This window comes from Bemisia tabaci, chromosome 4 (assembly GCF_918797505.1).
Source record: "Bemisia tabaci chromosome 4, PGI_BMITA_v3".
Classification (NCBI taxonomy): Eukaryota; Metazoa; Arthropoda; class Insecta; order Hemiptera; family Aleyrodidae; genus Bemisia; species Bemisia tabaci.
The window spans coordinates 35,464,787-35,479,964 of NC_092796.1; the positions used below are offsets into that span (position 1 = coordinate 35,464,787).

Below are 15,178 nucleotides of genomic sequence, written 5' to 3' on the forward strand. Positions count from 1 at the left end.
GTCACAGAATCGTGTTTTGATGCTGGGTTCTTGTAGATCAGCTAAAAATAATAAGATCTGCCTAATCGGCAACTTTCTACGTTGAGTATTAACCGGGATATCACGCCTTGAAAAAGTCGGTTTATGACGTCATCCACCGCGGTAGTGACACCCTTGATTTCCGTCACCTTGCTTTCATCCAAGTTTCACGTTGAGTACTAAGTGCAAATGTGTGTCTTCCTAACTGATGAAACTAAGGTGGAAGAAACCGAGGGTGTCACCACCGCGGTGGATGACGTCACTAAACGCATTTTTCAAAGCGCGATATCTCGCATAATATGCAACGCAGAGAGTTGCCGTGCGGACGGATCTTATCATTTCCAGCTGATCCACAAGAATCAAGCATCAAAACTTGTTTCTGAGACCGGCGCAACTGACCCATTCTGCCGTGCTAAGGAAGAACGCCGTATGAGCATTCGATAGTTGTCAAATTTTCCTTAATAAAACATGTATTTTTGACCAAATTTATGCATAATTTACCTTAAAATTCTCAGATATTTCAGATTAAATTGCGTACAATATTGTCTGAAAATTTTGGAACAAAATATTCACAATTTTTGCAGTAAATTCGGGTTTTATCGAAGGAAATTTGGCAACGTCTGAAGGCCCATGCGGCGTTTTCCCTTAGCACGGTAGCATCGTTGTAAAGACAAATCTTCGGTTCTTCCTTGGTTTCTAGGTGGACGAGAGCAATAGCGAAAGTGCGAAAAAATCCCCCGAGTGCGACGCGACGGACGTCGCGACGTCGAGCGTCGAACGGAGCTCGGCGCTGGGCAGACGTCATTGCGTCATCCATTGATTAAGTGGAGTAGTGGATCAGAACGGCGGCGGCGGCGGCGGCTCCGAGTGCTCCGAGTCGGATGTTCGGATGAGTTCCCGGACCCGGACTCCGGCGGACTCCGAGTGAAACCACGGAGACGGTTCCGCTCGTCCGCTTCCAGTTGACGTAGACCCCGACAGCCACCGCCGCAACGGGCCACGACCGGAGACAAGAGACCCTCTGTTGGTATCATGGCAGAGACCCCGCACCATCAACCATAAGAGGCAAAAGTTAGGTCAGCGGGCTGATTGTTGAAATTGATAGACGAAGGTACAGCCGAAGAAGACAAAAGGGATATGGAGGGATCCTATTGGTGGAAGCGGGTGGTTGTAATGGACGAAGAGGGTAGATGATTGATAAACAAAGCTATGGACGAAGAAGACATGGAGGGATCCTTTTAGTGGAAGCGGGTGGTTGCAATGGACAAAGAGGGCAGATGATTGATAGAGAAAGCTATAGACGGAGAAGACAAAAGGAATATGGAGGGATCCTTTTGCTGGAAGCGAGTGGTTGCAATCGACGAAGAGGGTAGATGATTGATAGACAATGCCATAGACGAAGAAGACAAAAAGGATATGGAGTGATCCTTTTGGTGGAAGCGGGTGGTTGCAATGGACGAAGGGGGTAGATGATCGATAGACAAAGCTGTAGACGCAGAGGACAAAAGGGATATGGAGGGATCCTTTTGGTGGAAGCGGGTGGTTGCAATCGACGAAGGGGGTAGATGATTGATAGACAAAGTTCCATGGCGCTTAGTTCCGTTTGACAGAACGCGCTATCCGGCATTCTAAATTCCTCAAAAGGAACTCAAATTGGCGCTTAGTTCCGTTTGACAGAAATACGTCCACATGTATTAAACATGCATTTAAAACATTATAATAAACATTTTACGAAAATGTCACCGTGCAATTTAGGTCCAAAATTTTACTGATTTTTTGTGTAAACAGAAGAATGGATACTAGAATTTCCAGCCAGAAAGCTAGAAAGCTTGATAGTTCTTTAGTAAAACCATAATTTGCGTGAGGAAATTTTTCAATGTTGAGATGTCGTAATTGTCGTAACGTTCTTTCGTGAGGCGATCTTTGGTGTTCCCGAGTATCTCGATAGAAGTACCCGAGTTCGATGGATAGAGGTCGTCGGCCGAGTCGGGAGTCTGGCTCTGGCAATGGGTCACCGGTCACATTCGAGTCGCGAACTATGACGCGCCCGGGCGCCCGCGTCCGTCATTATTGAATCAATTAATAATGAATTGCCCAGACGCCGCCGCGCCGCGCGAGACGCCGCGACGCCGCACCGCGCGTCTCCTTCCCGCTTCCGGTACTCGAAGCAGCCTCCTCTCACCAAGCCCCAGATGTTTAAGCAACACCCCTAACCTAAATGCTTTCCCTGAAAATGTATCGATCGAAAGATCTCGAAGATCTCTGCCTGATGATCTCTGGGAGGATAGGGGGCAATAGCGATTGGGCGTCGCAGAGCGCGAAGCGGCGCTATAAAAGCGGCTTCATGTATGTATGTAAGATCTTGAAGACTTTAAAAAAATTCAAGGTCACTAAGTAAACCTTGTGTTTGTCGTTTAATACTCTGAAGATTGTTGAAATCGATAGACAAAGCTATGGACGAAGAAGACATAGGGAGTATAGAGCGATCCTATTGGTTGAGATGGTTGATTCCTGTAAACTCAGGGAGAAAATGATGGACTATTTATGGGGTCCCGTTGGTTAGTCTGTCATCTACCCTCTTCGTCCATTGCAACCACCCCGTAGGATCCCTCTATATCCTTCTTGTCTCCTTTGTCTATAGGTTTGTCTATCAATTCTAAAAATCAGAATGCAGAGACCCCATAGTTAAGAACTCAATCATTTTCCCATTTATTCTACATCAACCACCCATTTGAACCAATGAGGACAGCTTCATGTCCCATATGTCTTCTTTTTCTATCGTTTTGTCCGTCAATTTCAAGTATCAGCCCGCAGAACGGACGGTATGTTTATAAAGCTAGGCTTCCACAGCCAGAATTTTTTCTTTCTTAGTGAATGGCCTACTCGCGACATTTAAATCCGGGGTTTTGATGACGATTTTTTGCCTGTTCCAGGATTTTTCGGGACTTTTCGAAGACTCGTCATTCTACTCGAGTAAAAGTTGGTAAAAGTTCAAGGCGCTCTCCTTCCAAGAGCAATCTGGTTCTACTAGGGGCGGCGATGCAGACAAGCAGACACGAAGCCGAATCCTTGATTAGAGCGGCGGTCGTCGCGACTCCGACTCGGGCGCGGCTTGACCTATTCCTCCCGCCGGCCGACCCACTCATAAATCTTGGCCAAACCAGCCCCCCCCCCCCCCCCCCACTCTGTCCCTCGCGGTAAAGGGGAATACAGATCTGCATCGACCGTTTTACCATGGGAATCGATTTTTACTCGGCCCAATCCTTAACCCGCGTTGCCGGGTTCCAGGAACTGTAAGCTGATTATTGATAGAGAAAGCTATAGTCGAAGACGACATAATATGGAGTATGGAGCGATCAGATTGGTTGAAAGGGTGGTTGTAATGGACAAAGGAGGTAAGTAATTGACTAACTAAACCAAATTCCCTGAGGACTCCCTGGTTTCTAAAAGCTTTAGAGAAAGTTAGGGGGAATCTTAATCCTGCGGACATATCCATTGTCGTTTACTGGCAGAGTTGATGGCCAGGAAAGTTTCAATCAAGGAATGAAGGAAAGGGCCCATACATTTTGAATTAAGTTTCATTCATCAGTTTCTTGAAAAAGGGGTACAATACTCGATTCTCATCGTTATATTCAAACTCAGCGGATATACAGTCCACAGAAAAGCGTCTTTAGTTTCAGCATGAGCCGATGGATGTTGCTGCAGCCCGACAGAGCGATATCACGCTTGATATCACGATGATATCACGCTTTTCCCACGTGACTAAAGAATCTCAATCAAAATTTAAGTCATCTCGAGACATTAACGCACCCTTAATACAGTCCTCGACTTGCTTCCTATGAATTGCATACATTTCCAAGATTAAAAAAAAAAAAAAAAAAAAAAAAAAAAAATCTCTTGGACAGAATATTTGTCGGCGCCCGATAGCGCCCCCCCCCCCCCCCCCCCGCGGTCTGAAAAGCCCCCGAGGAAACCGTCCCGGGCTTGCGAGAGATATAGGAGCCCTCGCAAGGTACTTACAGAGTATGCATTTGACCTGGGAATGGTAAACATCGAAAGCATGTGTTAAACTGTTTGACACCGACGCAAGGCGTGTCGCAAGCGGTTGCATAAACGACCGCTGATAGCGCTCCGCTCGCGTTTTTTTCCCTCTTTCGCGGCTCGGCCGAGTTCGATGTGCTCTCCTGTCATTGTTTTTTCTACGGGCGCGGATTGGGAAATGGCGCGGCGGCCCCGGAACACCTAGCTAGCAGGGAGCGGATTGTAGCAGCATCTGGAAGCTACGGTTCCACAGACGGAGACGGCGCGCGCGGCGCGCCGTGTGATGTTGGCCTCGCAATCGGGCTTAATGATTTTAGCAAACCTATTGTTACTGATAAGATGAGTCCCGTTGTCAATAACGTTTGTGGTGATGGGCAGGTTCAGAATCACTGCACCGGGTGGAGCGGCTTCGGCACTGCCGCTAGGGTGACTTTGCGCGGCAAGTTCCGCGTCGCGCACTGCCTATGGAACCGCGGCTCGGATTGTCGGCCCAGCCGAAGGACGAGTACCGTTCGCTAGAGGTGAGAGATAAGTCATATCGAAAATACGCTGCACGTTGGATTGGCGTGAATTCGAACACTTTTGGATAGAGTGCCTCTCTATGGAGAATATAGACACTAATTGTGAGGGATCCATTCCTGGCTGGTCCAGCGAACTTGGGCTCGGTGACGCTTCTGCGGGCCGATTGTTGAAATTGATAGACAAAGCTACAGACAAAGAAGACAAAAGGGATTTGGAGGGATCCTATTGGAGGAAGCGGGTGGTTGCAATGGACAAAGGAGGAAAGGAATAGACTAACTAACGGCAACCCACGAGAGACCCTTTAGTTATGTCCCTAGTCTATAGGACCACCCATTTCAACCAATGGGATCGCTCCATACTCCCTAAGTCTCCTTTGTCTATAGCTTTGTCCATCAATTTCAATAATCGGGCCGCAGGGATCCAGATAATAATGTAGAAAAATGCAAGAGAAAATGGGGTCGCGTTCTTCGTTCCTCATACGGGACAGCGAAATTGCATCCCCAAGTTGCAAAATTTCCGCTCATAAAAAGGATTCGGTTTCACTACACGTAACTTTCAAAGCATTTCTAATGTGAAAGTTCATCGATATTTGCTCCAAATACATATCAGCAAGATTTTTATTAGAAATTGCAAGGTCATAGTTCTGTGCAAAATTGAATTGTTTGAGTCAAGTTTGCAACCTTGGCTTCAGTGACAGTTCTTTTTGGATTAAGTTTGGAGTTTTTGGATTAAGTTCTTTTAACAGAACGATATCGAAGAAGTGCAGCAGCACTGATGTTGTAAACTTAGCTCTCCAGATCAGTAAACCCGTCCCTGAGGGCGGCGAAGGGGCGACCGACCCGCCCGGGAGGAGGGGGGGGGGGGTGCGTTGCCCGCCATTCTAATTTTAGCGCGGATCGGAGTAATGCCACGACAGGGTTGCCGGTTTGCACGTGCCAAATTCTCTCGCATTCAAGATTTCATGCGAAAAGAGTTGAAGTTCCCTCGACGCGACAACAGCGGTCCGCCAGAGTGGCGCGGTTTCTGGCGGCGTGTAAATAAAACAACCGACATACCGACCACATTCGCCGTATCATCGGAAAATGTCTAATGGAGATCACCCGATTTCATGACTGATCTGGCAGCGCTGTGAACGGTGGGTCAGTGCGGTGAAAAGCGCCAAATCCTATCCGAACTTCGTTTCGACCGTAACGAGCTTTCAGAAGATTCCAAATCGAAGAACCTCGATGGGCCGATGGTCAAAGCATCGACGCCTGAAGTTTTTGAAAAAAAAAACAAAAAACTCGGCTATGGGTGACATGTTTTTTGGAGATTTCGAAATTTAAGTTCTGACTTTTCGAGTATTTGGAACATAGAACTCCATGACTCCTCAATGTTTTTTCTCGGCACGGTCTCTCATGAAAATTAATTTCCCGCAAAATTTAAGGCGCGATGTCTCCCGAAATTTAAAAAATCGCTATTTTTTGGCTGGATGAAAGTATGTCAAGTCTCGCAGAAAAATTTCTCGACTTTTAAGATTGAACAAAATTTTATAACTTTTCAAGGTTGGGCTTAAATTTCTCTGACTTTTTCAGGTTTTCCGTGACTTGACTAGCACATATTACCCTGTCAATTGGAAAGGTACAGGTTCTTGTAATTTGGCAAAACTGTTTCCCGCCATTAAAGAGATCGTACTCGATACATCAAACGGGTGAGATTGTATCGATATCGATTGGTTCAAAACATAAACATAGTCTCAAAAGTCAAAAGAGTAATCTAACGGAACGGGTTTTTTGGGATAAATTTTTGATTCGTATGAGCTCCGATTAGCCAAGAGAAGAGAAATTGTTACGAAATTTCTCATTTTTAGCTTTCCTGATTAATACCCTATAATTTTGGTTTGAGGTTACATTCTATTGTTTTGGACCAAACGATACATCGAACCACTATCGGATACGATCCATACGTGAGTCGATTCTAGGTGAGGCAGTTCGTCTTCCTTAGATCCGACATTTCTTATGGATTTGAATGAAGCACACTGGAAAAAAAACACATTGGATCTAGAGTCCAGACTCTTAAAACCATCGACAAGAAAAAATACTCTTGATCCAATCGGATTTTTGCTTAAATCAAGAACCAAGCCTCTCAATTTGAGCGGATTTCCTTTTGATTTAAGCAAAAATCTGATCGAATCAAGAGTATTTTTTCTTGTCAATTTTTCAAGAGTCTGGACTCTTGATCCAATGTGTTTTTTTTTTTTTTTTTTTTTTTTTCCAGTCCAGAATCACAACTGATGATGGACAACTCGGGAGTGAGTCATTCACTCGGTCACTCGCCGCCGATCAAAGTTCTCCAATTAATGAGCAAATCAGGGCCGATGTTGCTCTTTGAAGTCGTGCTAGATTTATTAGCACCGTCAAAGCGGGGAGGGGAGGGGGAATGGAGCAGCGACCCCCAGTCATCCCGACCCTTTCTTTATCTCGTGACCTATCCGTTTTATTTATTTACTTTTGCACTACCGAGTACTCGCTTCAAGACGCCGAGCAGGCTTCTCGGAATCAGCTGACGGCGCCATTTCTGGAAAATGCGCGGAAAAAACACAACAGGAGCGCTTCAGTTAAAAACCAAAGCGGTCCGGGGGGAGGGGGGGGGTGTTTCAGCCAGGCCCGCCACATCCCATCTCGGGCCCTGGTACCAGTTTTCTGGCCCGGGCCCCTAGCACAGAGGGGGGTCCGGGGGGCCCCCCCGGAAAAATTTTTGAAATTTTAAATCTATTTGGACGCATTTTGAAGCTCTTTTGATGGAGATTTTCCACCAATTTCTGTAGAATAATAACGCCTTTTTTTACTTTCAGCATCAAATACTTTCGAATTGTTGCATTCAAAACATCTATAAATTTTTTTTTGAGGGGGCAGATGATACTTTTCAATTCTAGAGGGAGCCGGGCCCCCCTGGACTCCCCTTCCGTACGTCTATGGCAAGGGAGTTGAGCCATTGAAGTCGAGGATGCCCAGACAGGAGCCTCTTAGCATTCGACAACGGAAGAAAATGAAACGCAGTTACTAAAAATATCATTCTACATGTACTCAAAATTTTGAAAATAGATAGAAATCTCTAAAAAAGTAAGAAAAATTGTATAGTGCCCTATCGTGTTTTTGAAACTTTATTCACCTTTTGCGGAATTTTTAGGGTAATTTTCTCACTTTTCCTTGCGAGACAAGGGTTACAAATGAATTTGTAGTGGTTTGTCACCTGCGTCACGGGCCCCTCCAGGGCCCGGGCCCCGGTACCAAGGACCCAGTATCCCCCCCCTTGTGGCGGGCCTGGTTTCAGCAGTTTTAGCTTGCTGACAAGGCTAGACTTTAAGCGAATTTTCGCGATCGAATATCATTCGTCAAACGAATTGATCAGTGCTGAGTGATTCCGATGATCGGTGACAGCAGGAGCTAATCAGAGTTCAGATTTTTTTTTGGAATGAAATTAAAAAGAATATAAGAAAACACGGAACACTAAAACACAGCATATTGCAAAAACACCAGACTTGAATTGACAACACACAAAAACAGAAAGAAATGACGAAAGAAAAATTCTACTGATGGGTGAAGTTTCTGGGATCGATTGCATCAATCCAAAAATCGAATTCTTAGCCTTGCATAGACGATCAAATTCAGAACCAATTCCGATCAAAGAAGACATGCTGATGACTGGTGGTCACCATCTACCATCAAATGACGGGCCGCACTTTTTTGTTCAAAGTAAGATCAAAACGGAGTGCCACCATTCATCATTTCCTGCCACAGGAAACATTTCTGCCAAGTTTTCATTTTAAAATGAAGCAAATTAATGAATTTAAGACTGATGACTCCCGACACTTTGATGCTACTTTGATCGGAATTGGTTCGGGAATTTGATCGTCTATCGAGGCCTCAAGTCCCGAGGTGAATTCGAAATTTCAAATTGATGGATTTCAACGGTCTCCGACGAGACCAACGAAGAAGTCGAATATCATTTAAAAAAAGGCACAATCGTCGGGTATCATTCAACGGTGAATGCTATTCGATCGCGAGAATTCGCTTATAGATCGCATGGCTGGTGAAATTGGAAAACTCTTTTTCCTCTTCGTTCTGGGCTTGCGGGACTCAATAAACCGAATTCAAAATCGATGGGTTATACTACCGTGCTAAGGAAAAACGCCGTATAAACATTCGATATTTGCCAAAGAAAAGAAAAGCTCTCCCTCGGCATTGCAGTCAGGGCCGGATTTACATTTTTAGCGCCCTAGGCGCTTAGGGTGGCGCCCCTGAAAGTAGGCGCTCTTGTGGGGGGGGGGGGCGCTCCTCCCCTCCAGATCAGAGGGAGGATGTTAGGTGTCCGGAAAATGTTCAAATTCACCTTTAAAAAAGCACGATTTTAAACAGTTTTGAGATACGTTTACGTTTGCAAGTTGGTTTTGGGAAATACGTTTTTGAATAAATTTTCAAAAATTGTGCGCCCCTCAGAATGTTGCGCCCTAGGCTATAGCCTATGTAGCCTATTGCTAAATCCGGCCCTGATTGCAGTGTATAAGTGCAGCTGTACCAAGCCGCTGAGCACGCGATAGGAGTGGGATCCGAGCTGACAATTAGCTGACAAGCGTTATTGGGTTATCGCGGTTGGAGCGGCGAGCAAGGTGCAACAACAGCATAAAACGCCCGACCGCACTGCACCGCTTGTGATAAAAATGGTGGCTTCAGTGCTTCACGTCTCTCAAAACGCGTTGCCGCTCTCGAGAAAAAGTCTCAAAATACACCGTAAAGACGGGAACGTCAACTGGGCGAAATGGAGATGTTGCATGTGTGAGTAATTTGCGATTTGACTGTTGATTCTTGTGTAAAATTTCGCGAGAAACTCGATGGTGCCACTGGTTTTCTCTGAAATTAACTCCCAAGTTCTCAAGTTGAGGCCAAAATGGAGGGGATATCCCACCCTACTCTGAGAGTCCACCTCTACATCAAGACAAACTCTCCATGCAAAGATAGGGAGCAAATACATTGACAGGGCTGCCACTTTATTTGGGGACTCTAAAACTGAAAACACGGCATCACTGCTGATGTATTTGCTCCCTATCCCTATCTTTGCATGGAGAGTTTGTCTTGATGTAGAGGTGGACTCTCAGGATAGCGTGGGATATCCCCTCCATTTTAGCCTCAACTGGAGCTTTTTTGGAGCTTGGGAGTTGATTTCAGAGAAAACCAGAGGCACCATCGTGTTTCTCGCGAAATTTTACACAATAGTAAATAGTCAAATCGCAAATTCCTCACACATGCAACGTCTCCATTGTTCTACAACCTCGCAAGAGCCCGCGGGGGTGTACATGTATGTATAAAAATGGTTCCTCAGTTTTTCCTGACCTCCCTACTGCCTAGAAACCGGGGGGAGTTCTTTTTCGCATCCTCGATCCACTTTCCATAGGTCAGCTGCGCTGGTCACAGAATCGTGGGTTGATGATTGATGCTTATTACATAGATTAGCTAAAAATAATAAGATATGTCCAGACAGCGACTCTCAACGTTGCATATTGTGTGAGATATCGCGCTTTGAAAAATTCTGTTTACGGCGTCATCCATCGCGGAAAACACCCTTGGTTTCTTCCACCTGACTTTCATCAGTCAAGGAGACACATATTTGCACTGGTTACTCAACATGAGGCACAGATGAAAGCGCGGTGGCAGAAACCAAGGGTGTCACTATCGCGATGGATGACGTCATTGGACGAATTTTTCAAAGCACGATATTTCTGTCGTTATTGAAAGTAGAGAGTTGCAATTTGGACAGATCTTATTATTTTTCGCTGATTTACAAGAATCAAGCATCAAAACACTATTCTGTGACCAGCGCAACTGACGTATTACCAGAGCGGGGTGTTATCTCTGGAGACAGTAGGTATGTTATAGAGGAGACGAGAGTATGTTATAGACTCTTCCAATAGAGGCGAAAGATCGAACCGACATTTTTCGTGAGGGCCCGAGCGCCAAAATTCAAGTCTCGAAAAGACTGAAGAAGGTGTACACGTCGGCGTGCGTTAAATCTTTTGAACCCAGTTTCAGTAGTTAGTTTTCAGTCACACATCTATTTGAGGCACAAAAGATTGAGCGCATGCTGCGACAAACACAGTTTACCCAGTTTTTCTCTAACTTGAATTTGGGCATTTGGGCCCTTAGGAAAATGATCGGTTCATCATCAATTCTGTAAATCAAGCGGACAAGAGAGAGAAAAAAAAAAAAAAAAAAAAAAAAAAAAAACCAAACCAGAATGAGCTTCCAAATTGAGGTTGTGTTTTTTGTTTACACTGAAACCAGAAAACATACACGATGACGTAGTAAGTCACTGAATGAGTCTCGACAGCTTTTCAAGCACCTTTTCGTATATGCATTCGACTAGAGGTACGAAACGTTTCCATTCAACCTGGCGGGCAAATATACACACGGCACAACGACGGTACTGACTCATCGATGCACACCGCACACAGTCTTACGATCGGCCTGAATCGACACATTCGAAGAATTTGTTGTTTTAAAACGTACCCCACTCCCCCACCCCACCCTGCCCCCCGCACACCAGTCGGCAGCAGGTCCCATTCATGACTACTCGAATCGTACTACGAAAAACTCGGCCACCGTCCGACGCGCGTGGCTCATTGTTAACGACAAATTTTTAATTCATCTCTGGGTCGCTATGTTAGCTATTTAAAGTGCAATTTTGCATTCAAAATCGTCTGCCTAGACTGAGTGAAGTGGTTTCATAGTAAGATCAATGGGACTGAAGGGTTCAATTTTGTTTGGCTCAGCATTCTGAAGCGTCATGAAGCTATTGGGTTTCAAAGAAACCGCCTATCTAACGACACGCCGACAGAGGCAGTTTATTGAAGAGACCCCGCGCCAGAATGGTCGTCATTTTTCGACCGAATTTCTTCGATCTGGACTCCCTGATGGATGTCATTTTGTGAGTAATGGGCAGGAAAAAATTATTTTGGAAAAAAGGGTTTTGAGGGGAATTACTTGCACTGATTTGCAAAGTTACACTTCTGGAGAGAAAAGAAAAAAAATATGTTTCGCGTTTTGACCCCCTCCATTGCCTGGGCAAAAGAAAATATGCGTGACAGTGCATTTCATTTTGCGTATTTAAACGTGGTGGAATCAAATCAGTTGTCAACATTTTGAAAACCCAGTAGCGCGAGGCCCTCAGTGCCATCTTTCTTGTGGTGAAATTGCTTAAGATAAATTTTTGAGGGGGGAAGCTCATACATGAACATTCTTGGCCATTTTGGTTTGTCATTTTGGTTTGTCAAATCTGAATATTGACAGTGGCATTTTTCAAGCGTTTTTCGTGTAGGGTGGTTGGCTGCCTTTTCGGGCCCTGAGAGCTCAATGTTGTGACATAACCATACTCTCCTAATGCAGGTGCTTCAGTTTTACGGGGTGCTTTGGTCTCGGCTAAAACGCAGTGGATGTGGGAACGGCGCCTGCATGCGACTATTCGTGCTTCACGGACGTCCAGGTTGCGTTCCCCAAAAATGAAGGAGTTTATTTTATTTTAACGCTCCGAAGCAAAAGCAAGAATTTCCTCTCTAGGTACCTCTGGCGGTTTGTTTGGGCCCTAATTAAAAGCTTCAAAATGCTCGAGGGTTTTTCCTTTTTTTAAAAAATTCCCGAACGTATCGTTCCACCACTCCAAGGGTTCCCACGTTGTCAGGTATTCGTGGACAAGATTTGACTGGAAGACACTTTGAAATGACACCAAAAGTGTGTCGCAGGTAAAATAAGGTAACTAGTTCTGTCTTTCTATTTGCAATGTTCACTCGGAACGAGCTTTTAAAGTTAATACAAGGTATTTACTAAAATTTAATTTTGGATTTTTCTTATATTTTCCTGATATTTTGGACGAGATTTCCTGATTTTTCGCGCGAATATAAATTGACACTCGTTTGATTTAGAAAATCAAAATATTTGATGAATCGAATCAAATGTTAGAAAGATACTTGAACTCAATTTGAAGCACCCAGATTTCCCTGGTCCATGGCCAATTTTCCGGATATTTTACTGATAAAATTTAATTTCCTAATATTATCCAAGTTTTCCGGTTTTTAATGACGGTAGCCCTGTAGAAAAATATTTCTAAATGTTTTCAGACAAATTTTGTGTAAAAATATCTAATGGACTACAGCGTGATATTTCGGGTATATTTGAAAAAAATTTCCCAGTATCGAGAAAGTATCGCCATTGATCGATCAACTTCTCTTAATTTAAGCACATTTTGAGAGGAGGCTCATTTCTGTAAGTGTAAATAACGGCGTCAAATTCACCATCGGGAGGAGACAATTGAGATTTTCAGGCAGAAGATCAACAAATTAATGTAAGATTCAGGTTCTAATAAAAATTAGGTCTAAATATAAGAAGTGCTCTTCATAGCAAAATTGTTGCGTCAAAAAAATTAACCTGCTCGAACAATCACAGCAATTTGACGAAGTAATGAATAAATTCACCCTTTCAATAACGAAGAAAAAAAATTGAATGAATATTCCTGACGTAACAATGGAACTTCGTATGGACAAAGAACAATGCAGGTTTCTGGAGTCTCGGAGACAATTGCCTATTGAAATTGCCGTGCAATTTTTTGCCGACAAACATGCAAGGGTGAGCATATTTACGAGGAAAATTGTTGAAATTTTGGAGGCGTCTTTAAAGAGGTCAATCGGAAAGTAAGTCAGTGATGATTAAGTAGTCCTACTTTGTTCATTTATCGCTGATGTAAAAAAGATACATTTTTAATTAATAAATTGATTTTTTTCTCTGCCTCTATGTCTTTGAATAGTTGAAAACCTAATTAAAATTAATTCAATTTTCTCTCCTCGAAATTGGGATGAAATTGACCTTAAAGATACAGTGACGAGCGTCCATAATTGAATCAGTCCGTTAAAAAGGGCTCTAACGCCAGATATAAAATACGGAAAAAAAAGAAACCCAGTAGAAACTGTATGAACCAAACCGTTTTAAACTGCAGATTAAGTAATAATGTGCTTGAATAATTCATCGCTTTCATATTTTAGAGATCTGATATTTATAAGGGGTCAATTAAAACGGTTTACTACCAGTTTTTCTCGAATTCTCATTTTCGGCGCTCGAGCCCTTTCGTAACTGACCGATTCAATTCGAGTCGCGCTAAACGCATGAGAAAAAGTGCGAGCAAGAGGCTTAGAAATAATTCAGCTTGGTTATTCAGATAAAGAAATCGACTGGGTATGGCTTCGGCATGGGTACACTTCGTGACATCATTCTTCTCGCCTTAAGACTTGGAGCACATCTGTTCAGCAACATGATCCCCGAGTTGTGAACTTTCAAAGGTTTCATTGTGTGTCAACACTAATTGTAAGGATTTACAAGCTTGTGTTCACATCAAGTTTCTTCAAGCCAAGAAGAACGTGTGGGAGAAACATGGAGTAAAAGATTAAGATCGATGGCGTAATTTAAAATCGTCGATTCGCGACTTGACGGAGTTTCGGTCAATTTCCTTTTCTCGATTTAAATTGGGTTTCGAAGTGGAAAAGAAAGAGGGCCGACAAAAATGTTCCTTTCGAATTCATCTAGGATCCCAGAATAGCATTCCGAATGAACCTTCGCTTGCAAAGAGTATCGGAAAACGGTCGTTCAAATCGACAGGCATTTCAGCTCTCTTCGACTCGGCGAGACTGAGGTATTTTCCGAAGAAGTGAGGTCTTTTTGCGAGGATTTGGGGAGTTTCCAAGTTTCGTCTGGGATCGGGGAGTTTTCTAATTTTATCGAATGATCACGTCATTTAAGGACAGCTTCGAAGCGTGATCGAAAATGAGGACTCCTCTGTGATAAGGGAAACAGGTAAGGAGATTTTTTTATTTGTAAATGGTAGACTTTGTCAATATTCCAGAAAGATCTGGTACCTAAACGTACATTCACTCAATAGCAACTTACACGAATAGGTATCAACATTTCTCGCAAAATCACTTATCAGAGCGGCGAAATTTTCACGCGTAATCGCAAATTCTGAAAATCTTGGTGGAAAATACGAAATGTTCAGTTTTCCAAAACTTTGCGCTGAAGAGTTGGAAAAAAGTCCTTTCAGAAATGTAAACCAACTTTCGGTTCATTCAGAAACCGGTGCGATGGGTACCGAGGCTTGAAGAAAAAATATCTTGTGTTTCGTTAAAATGTGTCTTGAGAGTTCCGTTCCAAAAGCACGGTAGCTTCGAAGCCGCGACCAGGTATTCTTTCCACAGCTCTGCCGTGCTCAAAGGCAGAACGCTGTAATAGACTTCGGACGTTGCCAGATTTTCTTCCATAAAAAAACAAATGTTCAGAGAAACTTGTGAACACCCAGGTATATCGTTCAATTTCTCACACACTGAAAAAAAAGTTCGGTAAATCCGAACTAGTTAAGATCATATGGAACCACAATTTTGTTCAGTACACACGACCGAATTATTCGGTCTGCTCAGCCGAACTGTTTGGTCCACTGAACCAAACTGTAAGAATTTATCATGATTCGGTCGCACAAACCGAACAATTCAGTTGAACAGACCGAATAATTCGGTTGTGTGTACCGAACA

At 43.7% G+C, this 15,178-nt stretch overlaps 1 protein-coding gene across 2 annotated transcripts in view; it reads right to left on the bottom strand.

The window, feature by feature from the left end:
* The window catches only part of yki (Transcriptional coactivator yki), a 107,400-nt gene that overhangs the window by 80,766 nt on the left and 11,456 nt on the right, over nucleotides 1–15,178 (bottom strand). The window lies entirely within an intron of this gene.